This window comes from Orcinus orca, chromosome 2 (assembly GCF_937001465.1).
Source record: "Orcinus orca chromosome 2, mOrcOrc1.1, whole genome shotgun sequence".
Lineage (NCBI taxonomy): Eukaryota > Metazoa > Chordata > Mammalia > Artiodactyla > Delphinidae > Orcinus > Orcinus orca.
The window spans coordinates 48,100,537-48,114,722 of record NC_064560.1 but is presented as its reverse complement, the minus strand read 5'-3'; the positions used below and the strand labels follow the sequence as shown (position 1 = coordinate 48,114,722).

The 14,186-nt window shown below is 43.8% G+C and overlaps 1 long non-coding RNA gene across 2 annotated transcripts in view; it reads right to left on the bottom strand.

Moving 5' to 3' along the window:
• The window catches only part of LOC125963620 (uncharacterized), a 131,748-nt gene extending 117,871 nt beyond the window's left edge, over positions 1-13,877 (bottom strand). For both annotated transcript variants that reach the window (XR_007475798.1, XR_007475797.1), the window contains exons 1-2: positions 13,809-13,877; positions 12,235-12,316 (exon numbers count right to left, since the gene is read on the bottom strand). This is a non-coding gene — a long non-coding RNA (uncharacterized LOC125963620). The remainder of the gene's footprint in view (positions 1-12,234; positions 12,317-13,808) is intronic.
• Between the last annotated feature and the right edge of the window lie 309 nt (positions 13,878-14,186).

The window sequence follows — 14,186 nt, the reverse complement described above, 5'->3', positions numbered from 1 at the left end:
GGATTTATATGTCTCCGAAAGAGAATCAAGCATGTGTACAGCGGCATAAACAGAGCAGTGATAGGATTGGTGAGATTCGGTGAGCAAATGCAGACCCTTTGAAGTCATATTGCATGGTACCCATTCCATGGGTCTCAACTCTCCAGGTTTTAGGGATTCTTCCTTCAGCTAAAACATGCATGTGGAACCCAGAGTATGATCTACCGTGTGATCGCGAAATGTGTTCAAATGTGTCTCAATTTTCGTCCCCTGGTACTCGGGTGCAACATTCCAGACGCTTTACTAACACTCTCCCCACTTGGAGAGTCAGTGTCTTTAACCTCCTGTTTGGCCCAGTGTGCAATTTCTGCGGAAAATGAACAGGAATAGGGAGAACCAATGAGAGACTAGCTGGAGGTGTCTGGACGGGCAAATTTAACTCTCATTTCCCACCAGGAAGAGGAATTAACCAAAGGCTCAGCGTGCCATGCCGGAACCACACTAGTGCCTGAAGCAATCCTGCGGTGTTGTGGCCAATTCACAAGAAAGCGAGTTGAAGAAAGGAGCTCAGGGGCACTGTAATTCACAAACCTGCAGAGTTATAAATGACAGCTATCGTCCAAAAATATATTGAAGTAAGGCTGCCAAGAGGACTTGAAAGCGGGTCAGTATTGCAGGAAACTAATTTCAGGAGGTAGACTGGAATTGCATGTAAACCATAGGAAAAGAGGCAGAACGTCCACAATGATGCACTTGGCCAAAAAGGGCGTATGCGTTTTTTCCTGAGTATATTCAGGAAAAATCGCATAAGCCCTTTTTGGCCAACCGAGCAAGCTTGCAAAGGAAATCTGCACTACGATGAAGTCTCACTGCCCCCGGTCAAAAGGGCCATCTGAAAAAGTGTAAAATCCAGAAAGGCAGGACAGGCCATGGAGAACTGGGAGCCTTGTTATGCTGATGGGCGGGATGTAAATTGCCAACAGCCACTCTGGAGAAGTGTATGGTGTGTCCTGAAACATCTAAACAACAGAGCAACAGAGCCTAGGGCACTTCCACTTATGGTCCTATAGCTTAGGGAAATTAAAATCAAAAAGACACAGCCACCCCAAAGTTTGGGACGGCTCTGTTTACAAGAACCTCGTTTACGGTACAAGTTCAATATCACAGAAAGCAAAAAATGGATAAAGAAGTTGTGGTACTTACGTACGATGCAATATCACTCAGCAATGAAATCTATGTCATCAGGCCCGTAGCAGCATAATGAGTGGATTCAGCTACGATGATTCTAAGTGAAATAAGTCACACGGAAAAAGAAACATCATAAGATATCACTACTACACGGAATGTAAACTTGGCTACACAGGAACTGAATTACAAAACAGAACAGGGTCTCAAATGTAGAAAACCAACTTATGCTTGCTTAAGGGGAAAGGTGAGTTGGGGTGCTGCATAAAACCAGAGATTGAAATTAGCACAGATACCGTTCCATAAGCCAAATATGTAATAGACAAGAGCTACTCCTTGCTCAACGAAGTGGACTCAACACCCCATATTAAACGCCTAAGAATATACCTGACTTGTAAGAATCTTAAAACCTATGGATTTATATGTCTCCGAAAGAGAATCAAGCGTGTGTACAGCGGCATAAACGCAGCAGTGATAGGATTGGTGAGGTTTGGTGAGCAAATGCAGACCCTTTGAAGTCATAGTGCATGGTACCCATTCCATGGGTCTCAACTCTCCAGGTTTAAGGAATTCTTCCTTCAGCTAAAACATGGATGTGGAACCCAGAGTATGATCCACCGTGTGATTGGGAAACGTGTTCAAATGTGTCTCAGTTTTTGTCCCCTGGTACTCGGGTGCAACATTCCAGACGCTTTACTAACACTCTCTCCACTTGGAGAGTCAGTGTCTTTAAACTCCTGTTTGGCCCAGTTTGCAATTTCTGCGGAAAATGAACAGGAATAGGGAGAACCAATGAGAGACTAGCTGGAGGTGTCTGGACGGGCAAATTTAACTCTCATTTCCCACCAGGAAGAGGAATTAACCAAAGGCTCAGTGTGCCATGCCGGAACCACACTAGGGCCTGAAGCAATCATGCAGTATTGCAGCCAATTCACAAGAAAGCGAGTTGAAGAAAGGAGCTCAGGGGCACAGTAATTCACAAACCTGCAGAGTTATAAAGGACAGCTATCGTCCAAAAATATATTGAAGTAAGCCTGCCAAGAGGACTTGAAAGTGGGGCAGAATTGCAGGAAACCGATTTCAGGAGGTAGACTGGAATTGCAGGTAAAGCATAGGAAAAGAGGCAGAACGTCCACAATGATGCACTTGGCCAAAAAGGGCATATGCGTTTTTTCCTGAATATATTCAGGAAAAAACGCATACGCCCTGTTTGGCCAACCAAGCAAGCTTGCAAAGGAAATCTGCACTACAATGAAGTCTCACTGTCCCCCGGACAAAAGGGCCATCTGAAAAAAGTGTAAAATCCAGAAAGGCAGGATAGGGCATGGAGAACTGGGAGCCTTGTTATGCTGATGGGCGGGATGTAAATTGCCAACAGCCACTCTGGAGAAGTGTATGGTGCTTCCTGAAACATCTACAAAACAAAGCAACAGAGCCTAGTGCACTTCCACTTATGGTCCTATAGCTTAGGGAAATTAAAATCAAAAAGACACAGCCACCCCAAAGTTTGGGATGGCTCTGTTTACAAGAACCTCGTTTACGGTACAAGTTCAATATCACAGAAAGCGAAAAATGGATAAAGAAGTTGTGGTACTTACGTACAATGCAATATCACTCAGCAATGAAATCTATGTCATCAGGCCTGTAGCAGCATAATGAGTGGATTCATGTACGATGATTCTAAGTGAAATAAGTCACAGAGAAAAAGAAACATCATAAGATATCACTACTACACGGAATGTAAACTTGGCTACACAGGAACTGAATTACAAAACAGAACAGGGTCTCAAATGTAGAAAACCAACTTATGCTTGCTTAAGGGGAAAGGTGAGTTGGGGTGCTGCATAAAACCAGAGATTTAAATGACACAGATACCGTTCCATAAGCCAAATATGTAATAGACAAGAGCTACTCCTTGCTCAAAGAAGTGGATTGAAGACGCCATATTAAACGCCTAAGAATATACCTGACAAGTAAGAATCTTAAAACCTATGGATTTATATGTCTCCGAAAGAGAATCAAGCGTGTGTACAGCGGCATAAACGCAGCAGTGATAGGATTGGTGAGGTTCGGTGAGCAAATGCAGACCCTTTGAAGTCGTATTGCGTGGTACCCATTCCATGGGTCTGAACTCTCCAGGTTTAAGGGATTCTTCCTTCAGCTAAAACATGCATGTGGAACCCAGAGTATGATCCACCGTGTGATTGGGAAACGTGTTCAAATTTGTCTCAGTTTTCGTCCCCTGGTACTCGGGTGCAACATTCCAGACGCTTTACTAACACTCTCCCCACTTGGAGAGTCAGTGCCTTTAACCTCCTGTTCGGCCCAGTTTGCAATTTCTGCGTAAGATGAACAGGAATAGGGAGAACCAATGAGAGACCAGCTGGCGGTTTCTGGACGGGAAACTTTAATTCTCATTTCCACCAGGAACAGGAATTAACCAAAGGCTCAGTGTGCCGTGCCGGAACCACACTAGGGCCTGAAGCAATCCTGTGGTGTTGCGGCCAGCTCACAAGAAAGCGTGTTGAAGAAAGGAGCTCAGGGCCACTGTCATTCACAAACCTGCAGAGTTATAAATGACAGCTATCGTCCAAAAATATATTGAAGTAAGTCTGCCAAGAGGACTTGAAAGCGGGGCAGAATTGCAGGAAACCGATTTCAGGAGGTAGACTGGAATTGCAGGTAAAGCATAGGAAAAGAGGCAGAACGTCCACAATGATGCACTTGGCCAAAAGGGCGTGTGCGTTTTTTCCTGAGTATATTCAGGAAAAAACGCATAAGCCCTTTTTGGCCAACCAAGCAAGCTTGCAAAGGAAATCTGCACTACAATGAAGTCTCACTGCCCCCCGGTCAAAAGGGCCATCTGAAAAAAGTGTAAAATCCAGAAAGGCAGGACAGGCCATGCAGAACTGGGACCATTGTTATGCTGATGGGCGGGATGTAAATTGCCAACAGCCACTCTGGAGAAGTGTATGGTGTTTCCTGAAACATCTACAAAACAAAGCAACAGAGCCTAGGGCACTTCCACTTATGGTCCTATAGCTTAGGGAAATTAAAATCAAAAAGACACAGCCACCCCAAAGTTTGAGACGGCTCTGTTTACAAGAACCTCGTTTACGGTACAAGTTCAATATCACAGAAAGCGAAAAATGGATAAAGAAGTTGTGGTACTTACGTACAATGCAATATCACTCAGCAATGAAATCTATGTCATCAGGCCCGTAGCAGCATAATGAGTGGATTCAGGTACGATGATTCTAAGTGAAATAAGTCACAGAGAAAAAGAAACATCATAAGATATCAGTACTACACGGAATGTAAACTTGGCTACACAGGAACTGAATTACAAAACAGAACAGGGTTTCAAATGTAGAAAACCAACTTATGCTTGCTTAAGGGGAAAGGTGAATTGGGGTGCTGCATAAAACCAGAGATTGAAATTAGCATAGATACCATTCCATAAGCCAAATATGTAATAGACAAGAGCTACTCCTTGCTCAACGAAGTGGACTCAACACCCCATATTAAACGCCTAAGAATATTCCTGACTAGTAAGAATCTTAAAACCTATGGATTTATATGTCTCCGAAAGAGAATCAAGCGTGTGTACAGCGGCATAAACACAGCAGTGATAGGATTGGTGAGATTCGGTGAGCAAATGCAGACCCTTTGAAGTCATATTGCATGGTACCCATTCCATGGGTCTCAACTCTTCAGGTTTTAGGGATTCTTCCTTCAGCTAAAACATGCATGTGGAACCCAGAGTATGATCCACCGTGTGATCGGGAATCGTGTTCAAATGTGTCTCAATTTTCATACCCTGGTACTCGGGTGCAACATTCCAGACGCTTTACTAACACTCTCCCCACTTGGAGAGTCAGTGCCTTTAACCTCCTGTTTGGCCCAGTGTGCAATTTCTGCGGAAAATGAACAGGAATAGGGAGAACCAATGAGAGACTAGCTGGAGGTGTCTGGACGGGCAAATTTAACTCTCATTTCCCACCCGGAAGAGGAATTAACCTAAGGGTCTGCGTGCCGTGCCGGAACCACACTAGGGCCTGAAGCAATACTGCAGTGTTGCGGCCAGCTCACAAGAAAGCGAGTTTAAGAAAGGAGCTCAGGGGCACTGTAATTCACAAACATGCAGAGTTATAAATGACAGCTATCGTCTAAAAATATATTGAAGTAACGCTTCCAAGAGACCTTGAAAGCGGGGCAGAATTGCAGGAAACCGATTTCAGGAGGTAGACTGGAATTGCATGTAAAGCATAGGAAAAGAGGCAGAACGTCCACAATGATGCACTTGGCCAAACAGGGCATATGCGTTTTTTCCTGAATATATTCAGGAAAAAACGCATACGCCCTGTTTGGCCAACCAAGCAAGCTTGCAAAGGAAATCTGCACTACAATGAAGTCTCACTGCCCCCCGGTCAAAAGAGCCATCTGAAAAAAGTGTAAAATCCAGAAAGTCAGGACAGGCCATGCAGAACTGGGAGCCTTGTTATCCTGATGGGCAGGAAGTAAATTGCCAACACCCACTCTGGAGAACTGTATGGTGTTTCCTGAAACATCTAAAAAACAAAGCAACAGAGCCTAGGGCACTTCCACTTATGGTCCTATAGCTTAGGGAAATTAAAATCAAAAAGACACAGCCACCCCAAAGTTTGGGACGGCTCTGTTTACAAGAACCTCGTTTACGGTACAAGTTCAATATCACAGAAAGCAAAAAATGGATAAAGAAATTGTGGTACTTACATACGATGCAATATCACTCAGCAATGAAATCTATGTCATCAGGCCCGTAGCAGCATAATGAGTGGATTCAGGTACGATGATTCTAAGTGAAATAAGTCACAGAGAAAAAGAAACATCATAAGATAACACCACTACACGGAATGTAAACTTGGCTACACAGGAACTGAATTACAAAACAGAACAGGGTCTCAAATGTAGAAAACCAACTTATGCTTGCTTAAGGGGAAAGGTGAATTGGGGTGCTGCATAAAACCAGAGATTGAAATTAGCACAGATACCGTTCCATAAGCCAAATATTTAATAGACAAGAGCTACTCCTTGCTCAACGAAGTGGACTCAACACCCCATATTAAACGCCTAAGAATATACCTGACTAGTAAGAATCTTAAAACCTAGGGATTTATATGTCTCCGAAAGAGAATCAAGCGTGTGTACAGCGGCATAAACGCAGCAGTGATAGGACTGGTGAGGTTCAGTGAGCAAATGCATAGCCTTTGAAGTCATATTGCATGGTACCCATTCCATGGGTCTCAACTCTCCAGGTTTCAGGGATTCTTCCTTCAGCTAAAACATGCATGTGGAACCCAGAGTATGATCCACCGTGTGATCGGGAAACGTGTTCAAATTTGTCTCAGTTTTCCTCCCCTGGTACTCGGGTGCAACATTCCAGACGCTTTACTAACACTCTCCCCACTTGGAGAGTCAGTGCCTTTAACCTCCTGTTTGGCCCAGTTTGCAATTTCTGCGGAAAATGAACAGGAATAGGAAGAACCAATGAGAGACTAGCTGGAGGTGTCTGGACGGGCAAATTTAACTCTCCTTTCCCATGAGGAAGAGGAATTAACCAAAGGCTCAGTGTGCTATGCCGGAACCACACTAGGGCCTGAAGCAATCATGCAGTGTTGCGGCCAATTCACAAGAAAGCGAGTTGAAGAAAGGAGCTCAGGGCCACTGTCATTCACAAACCTGCAGAGTTATAAATGACAGCTATCGTCCAAAAATATATTGAAGTAAGGCTGCCAAGAGAACTTGAAAGCGGGTCAGTATTGCAGGAAACCAATTTCAGGAGGTAGACTGGAATTGCATGTAAACCATAGGAAAAGAGGCAGAACGTCCACAATGATGCACTTGGCCAAAAAGGGCGTATGCTTTTTTTCCTGAGTATATTCAGGAAAAATCGCATAAGCCCTTTTTGGCCAACCAAGCAAGCTTGCAAAGGAAATCTGCACTACAATGAAGTCTCACTGCCCCCGGTCAAAAGGGCCATTTGAAAAAAGTGTAAAATCCAAAAAGGCAGGACAGGCCATGGAGAACTGGGAGCCTTGTTATGCTGATGGGCGGGATGTAAATTGCCAACAGCCACTCTGGAGAAGTGTATGGTGTTTCCTGAAACATCTACAAAACAAAGCAACAGAGCCTAGTGCACTTCCACTTATGGTCCTATAGCTTAGGGAAATTAAAATCAAAAAGACACAGCCACCCCAAAGTTTGGGACGGCTCTGTTTACAAGAACCTCGTTTACGGTACAAGTTCAATATCACAGAAAGCGAAAAATGGATAAAGAAGTTGTGGTACTTACGTACAATGCAATATCACTCAGCAATGAAATCTATGTCATCAGGCCCATAGCAGCATAATGAGTGGATTCAGCTACGATGATTCTAAGTGAAATAAGTCACACGGATAAAGAAACATCATAAGATATCACTACTACACGGAATGTAAACTTGGCTACACAGGAACTGAATTACAAAACAGAACAGGGGCTCAAATGTAGCAAACCAACTTATGCTTGCTTAAGGGGAAAGGTGAGTTGGGGTGCTGCATAAAACCAGAGATTGAAATTAGCACAGATACCGTTCCATAAGCCAAATATGTAATAGACAAGAGCTACTCCTTGCTCAACGAAGTGGACTCAACACCCCATATTAAACGCCTAAGAATATACCTGACTAGTAAGAATCTTAAAACCTATGGATTTATATGTCTCCGAAAGAGAATCAAGCATGTGTACAGCGGCATAAACAGAGCAGTGATAGGATTGGTGAGGTTCGGTGAGCAAACGCAGAACCTTGAAGTCATATTGCATGGTACCCATTCCAGGGGTCCCAACTCTCCAGGTTTAAGGGATTCTTCCTTCAGCTAAAACATGCATGTGGAACCCAGAGTATGATCCACCGTGTGATCGGGAAATGTGTTCAAATGTGTCTCAGTTTTCCTCCCCTGGTACTCGGGTGCAACATTCCAGACGCTTTACTAACACTCTCCCCACTTGGAGAGTCAGTGCCTTTAACCTCCTGTTTGGCCCAGTTTGCAATTTCTGCGTAAAATGAACAGGAATAGGAAGAACCAATGAGAGACTAGCTGGAGGTGTCTGGACGGGCAAATTTAACTCTCATTTCCCACCAGGAAGAGGAATTAACCAAAGGCTCAGTGTGCTATGCCGGAACCACACTAGGGCCTGAAGCAATCATGCAGTGTTACGGCCAATTCACAAGAAAGCGAGTTGAAGAAAGGAGCTCAGGGCCACTGTCATTCACAAACCTGCAGAGTTATAAATGACAGCTATCGTCCAAAAATATATTGAAGTAAGGCTGCCAAGAGGACTTGAAAGCGGGTCAGTATTGCAGGAAACCAATTTCAGGAGGTAGACTGGAATTGCATGTAAAGCATAGGAAAAGAGGCAGAACGTCCACAATGATGCACTTGGCCAAAAAGGGCGTATGCGTTTTTTCCTGAGTATATTCAGGAAAAATCGCATAAGCCCTTTTTGGCCAACCAAGCAAGCTTGCAAAGGAAATCTGCACTACAATGAAGTCTCACTGCCCCCGGTCAAAAGGGCCATCTGAAAAATGTGTAAAATCCAGAAAGGCAGGACAGGCCATGGAGAACTGGGAGCCTTGTTATGCTGATGGGCGGGATGTAAATTGCCAACAGCCACTCTGGAGAAGTGTATGGTGTTTCCTGAAACATCTACAAAACAAAGCAACAGAGCCTAGGGCACTTCCACTTATGGTCCTATAGCTTAGGGAAATTAAAATCAAAAAGACACAGCCACCCCAAAGTTTGGGACGGCTCTGTTTACAAGAACCTCGTTTACGGTACAAGTTCAATATCACAGAAAGCGAAAAATGGATAAAGAAGTTGTGGTACTTACGTACAATGCAATATCACTCAGCAATGAAATCTATGTCATCAGGCCCATAGCAGCATAATGAGTGGATTCAGGTACGATGATTCTAAGTGAAATATGTCACAGAGAAAAAGAAACATCATAAGATATCACTACTACACGGAATGTAAACTTGACTACACAGGAACTGAATTACAAAACAGAACAGGGTCTCAAATGTAGAAAACCAACTTATGCTTGCTTAAGGGGAAAGGTGAGTTGGGGTGCTGCATAAAACCAGAGATTGAAATTAGCACAGATACCGTTCCATAAGCCAAATATGTAATAGACAAGAGCTACTCCTTGCTCAACGAAGTGGACTCAACACCCCATATTAAACGCCTAAGAATATACCTGACTAGTAAGAATCTTAAAACCTATGGATTTATATGTCTCCGAAAGAGAATCAAGCATGTGTACAGCGGCATAAACAGAGCAGTGATAGGATTGGTGAGATTCGGTGAGCAAATGCAGACCCTTTGAAGTCATATTGCATGGTACCCATTCCATGGGTCTCAACTATACAGGTTTAAGGGATTCTTCCTTCAGCTAAAACATGCATGTGGAACCCAGAGTATGATCCTCCATGTGATCGGGAAACGTGTTCAAATGTGTCTCAGTTTTCGTCCCCTGGTACTCGGGTGCAACATTCCAGACGCTTTACTAACACTCTCCCCACTTGGAGAGTCAGTGCCTTTAACCTCCTGTTTGGCCCAGTTTGCAATTTCTGCGGAAAATGAACAGGAATAGGGAGAACCAATGAGAGACTAGCTGGAGGTGTCTGGACGGGCAAATTTAACTCTCATTTCCCACCAGCAAGAGGAATTAACCAAAGGCTCAGCGTGCCATGCCGGAACCACACTAGGGCCTGAAGCAATCCTGCCATGCTGCGGCCAGCTCACAAGAAAGCGAGTTGAAGAAAGGAGCTCAGGGGCAGTGTAATTCACAAACCTGCAGAGTTATAAATGACAGCTATCGTCCAAAAATATATTGAAGTAAGGCTGCCAAGAGGACTTGAAAGCGGGGCAGAATTGCAGGAAACTGATTTCAGGAGGTGGACTGGAATTGCATGTAAAGCATAGGAAAAGAGGCAGAACGTCCACAAGGATGCACTTGGCCAAAAAGGGCGTATGCGTTTTTTCCTGAATATATTCAGGAAAAAACGCATATGCTCTTTTTGGCCAACCAAGCAAGCTTGCAAAGGAAATCTGCACTACAATGAAGTCTCACTGCCCCCCGGTCAAAAGGGCCATCTGAAAAAAGTGTAAAATCCGGAAAAGCAGGACAGGCCATGGAGAACTGGGAGCCTTGTTATGCTGATGGGCGGGATGTAAATTGCCAACAGCCACTCTGGAGAAGTGTATGGTGTTTCCTGAAACATCTACAAAACAAAGCAACAGAGCCTAGGGCACTTCCACTTATGGTCCTATAGCTTAGGGAAATTAAAATCAAAAAGACACAGCCACCCCAAAGTTTGAGACGGCTCTGTTTACAAGAACCTCGTTTACGGTACAAGTTCAATATCACAGAAAGAGAAAAATGGATAAAGAAGTTGTGGTACTTACGTACAATGCAATATCACTCAGCAATGAAATCTATGTCATCAGGTCCATAGCAGCATAATGAGTGGATTCAGGTACGATGATTCTAAGTGAAATAAGTCACAGAGAAAAGGAAACATCATAAGATAACACTACTACACGGAATGTAAACTTGGCTACACAGGAACTGAATTACAAAACAGAACAGGGTCTCAAATGTAGAAAACCAACTTATGCTTGCTTAAGGGGAAAGGTGAGTTGGGGTGCTGCATAAAACCAGAGATTGAAATTAGCACAGATACCGTTCCATAAGCCAAATATGTAATAGACAAGAGCTACTCCTTGCTCAACGAAGTGGACTCAACACCCCATATTAAACGCCTAAGAATATACCTGACTAGTAAGAATCTTAAAACCTATAGATTTATATGTCTCCGAAAGAGAATCAAGCGTGTGTACAGTGGCATAAACGCAGCAGTGATAGGATTGGTGAGGTTCGGTGAGCAAATGCAGATCCTTTGAAGTCATATTGCATGGTACCCATTCCATGGGTCTCAAATCTCCAGGTTTAAGGGATTCTTCCTTCAGCTAAAACATGCATGTGGAACCCAGAGTATGATCCACCGTGTGATCGGAAACGTGTTCAAATGTGTCTCAGTTTTCGTCCCCTGGTACTCGGGTGCAACATTCCAGATGCTTTACTAACACTCTCCCCACTTGGAGAGTCAGTGCCTTTAACCTCCTGTTTGGCGCAGTTTGCAATTTCTGCGGACATGAACAGGAATAGGGAGAAACAATCAGAGACTAGCTGGAGGTGTCTGGACGGGCAAATTTAACTCTCATTTCCCACCAGGAAGAGGAATTAACCAAAGGCTCAGCGTGCCAAGCTGGAACCACACTAGGGCCTTAAGCAATCATGCAGTGTTGCGGCCAGCTCACAAGAAAGCGAGTTGAAGAAAGGAGCTCAGGGGCACTGTAATTCACAAACATGCAGAGTTATAAATGACAGCTATCGTCCAAAAATATATTGGAGTAAGGCTGCCAAGAGGACTTGAAAGCGGGGCAGAATTGCAGGAAACCGATTTCAGGAGGTAGACTGGAATTGCATGTAAAGCATAGGAAAAGAGGCAGAACGTCCACAATGATGCACTTGGCAAAAAAGGGCGTATGCGTTTTTTCCTGAATATATTCAGGAAAAAACGCATACGCCCTTTTTGGCCAACCAAGCAAGCTTGCAAAGGAAATCTGCACTACAATGAAGTCTCACTGCCCCACGGTCAAAAGGGCCATCTGAAAAAAGTGTAAAATCCAGAAAGGCAGGACAGGCCATGCAGAACTGGGAGCCTTGTTATGCTGATGGGCGGGATGTAAATTGCCAACAGCCACTCTGGAGAAGTGTATGGTGTTTCCTGAAACATCTAAAAATCAAAGCAACAGAACCTAGGGCACTTCCACTTATGGTCCTATAGCTTAGGGAAATTAAAATCAAAAAGACACAGCCACCCCAAAGTTTGGGACGGCTCTGTTTACAAGAACCTCGTTTACGGTACAAGTTCAATATCACAGAAAGCGAAAAATGGATAAAGAAGTTGTGGTACTTACGTACAATGCAGTATAACTCAGCAATGAAATCTATGTCATCAGGCCCGTAGCAGCATAATGAGTGGATTCAGGTACGATGATTCTAAGTGAAATAAGTCACAGAGAAAAAGAAACATCAGAAGATATCACTACTACACGGAATGTAAACTTGGCTACACAGGAACTGAATTACAAAACAGAACAGGGTCTCAAATGTAGAAAAGCAACTTATGCTTGCCTAAGGGGAAAGGTGAATTGGGGTGCTGCATAAAACCAGACATTGAAATTAGCACAGATACCATTCCATAAGCCAAATATGTAATAGACAAGAGCTACTCCTTGCTCAACGAAGTGGACTCAACACCCCATATTAAACGCCTAAGAATATACCTGACTAGTAAGAATCTTAAAACCTATAGATTTATATGTCTCCGAAAGAGAATCAAGCGTGTGTACAGTGGCATAAACGCAGCAGTGATAGGATTGGTGAGGTTCGGTGAGCAAATGCAGATCCTTTGAAGTCATATTGCATGGTACCCATTCCATGGGTCTCAAATCTCCAGGTTTAAGGGATTCTTCTTTCAGCTAAAACATGCATGTGGAACCCAGAGTATGATCCACCGTGTGATCGGAAACGTGTTCAAATGTGTCTCAGTTTTCGTCCCCTGGTACTCGGGTGCAACATTCCAGATGCTTTACTAACACTCTCCCCACTTGGAGAGTCAGTGCCTTTAACCTCCTGTTTGGCGCAGTTTGCAATTTCTGCGGACATGAACAGGAATAGGGAGAAACAATCAGAGACTAGCTGGCGGTGTCTGGACGGGCAAATTTAACTCTCATTTCCCACCAGGAAGAGGAATTAACCAAAGGCTCAGTGTGCCAAGCTGGAACCACACTAGGGCCTTAAGCAATCATGCAGTGTTGCGGCCAGCTCACAAGAAAGCGAGTTGAAGAAAGGAGCTCAGGGGCACTGTCATTCACAAACATGCAGAGTTATAAATGACAGCTATCGTCCAAAAATATATTGGAGTAAGGCTGCCAAGAGGACTTGAAAGCGGGGCAGAATTGCAGGAAACCGATTTCAGGAGGTAGACTGGAATTGCATGTAAAGCATAGGAAAAGAGGCAGAACGTCCACAATGATGCACTTGGCAAAAAAGGGCGTATGCGTTTTTTCCTGAATATATTCAGGAAAAAACGCATACGCCCTTTTTGGCCAACCAAGCAAGCTTGCAAAGGAAATCTGCACTACAATGAAGTCTCACTGCCCCACGGTCAAAAGGGCCATCTGAAAAAAGTGTAAAATCCAGAAAGGCAGGACAGGCCATGCAGAACTGGGAGCCTTGTTATGCTGATGGGCGGGATGTAAATTGCCAACAGCCACTCTGGAGAAGTGTATGGTGTTTCCTGAAACATCTAAAAATCAAAGCAACAGAACCTAGGGCACTTCCACTTATGGTCCTATAGCTTAGGGAAATTAAAATCAAAAAGACACAGCCACCCCAAAGTTTGGGACGGCTCTGTTTACAAGAACCTCGTTTACGGTACAAGTTCAATATCACAGAAAGCGAAAAATGGATAAAGAAGTTGTGGTACTTACGTACAATGCAGTATAACTCAGCAATGAAATCTATGTCATCAGGCCCGTAGCAGCATAATGAGTGGATTCAGGTACGATGATTCTAAGTGAAATAAGTCACAGAGAAAAAGAAACATCATAAGATATCACTACTACATGGAATGTAAACTTGGCTACACAGGAACTGAATTACAAAACAGAACAGGGTCTCAAATGTAGAAAACCAACTTATGCTTGCTTAAGGGGAAAGGTGAGTTGGGGTGCTGCATAAAACCAGAGATTGAAATGAGCAAAGATACCGTTCCATAAGCCAAATATGTAATAGACAAGAGCTACTCCTTGCTCAACGAAGTGGACTCAACACCCCATATTAAAAGCCTAAGAATATACCTGAC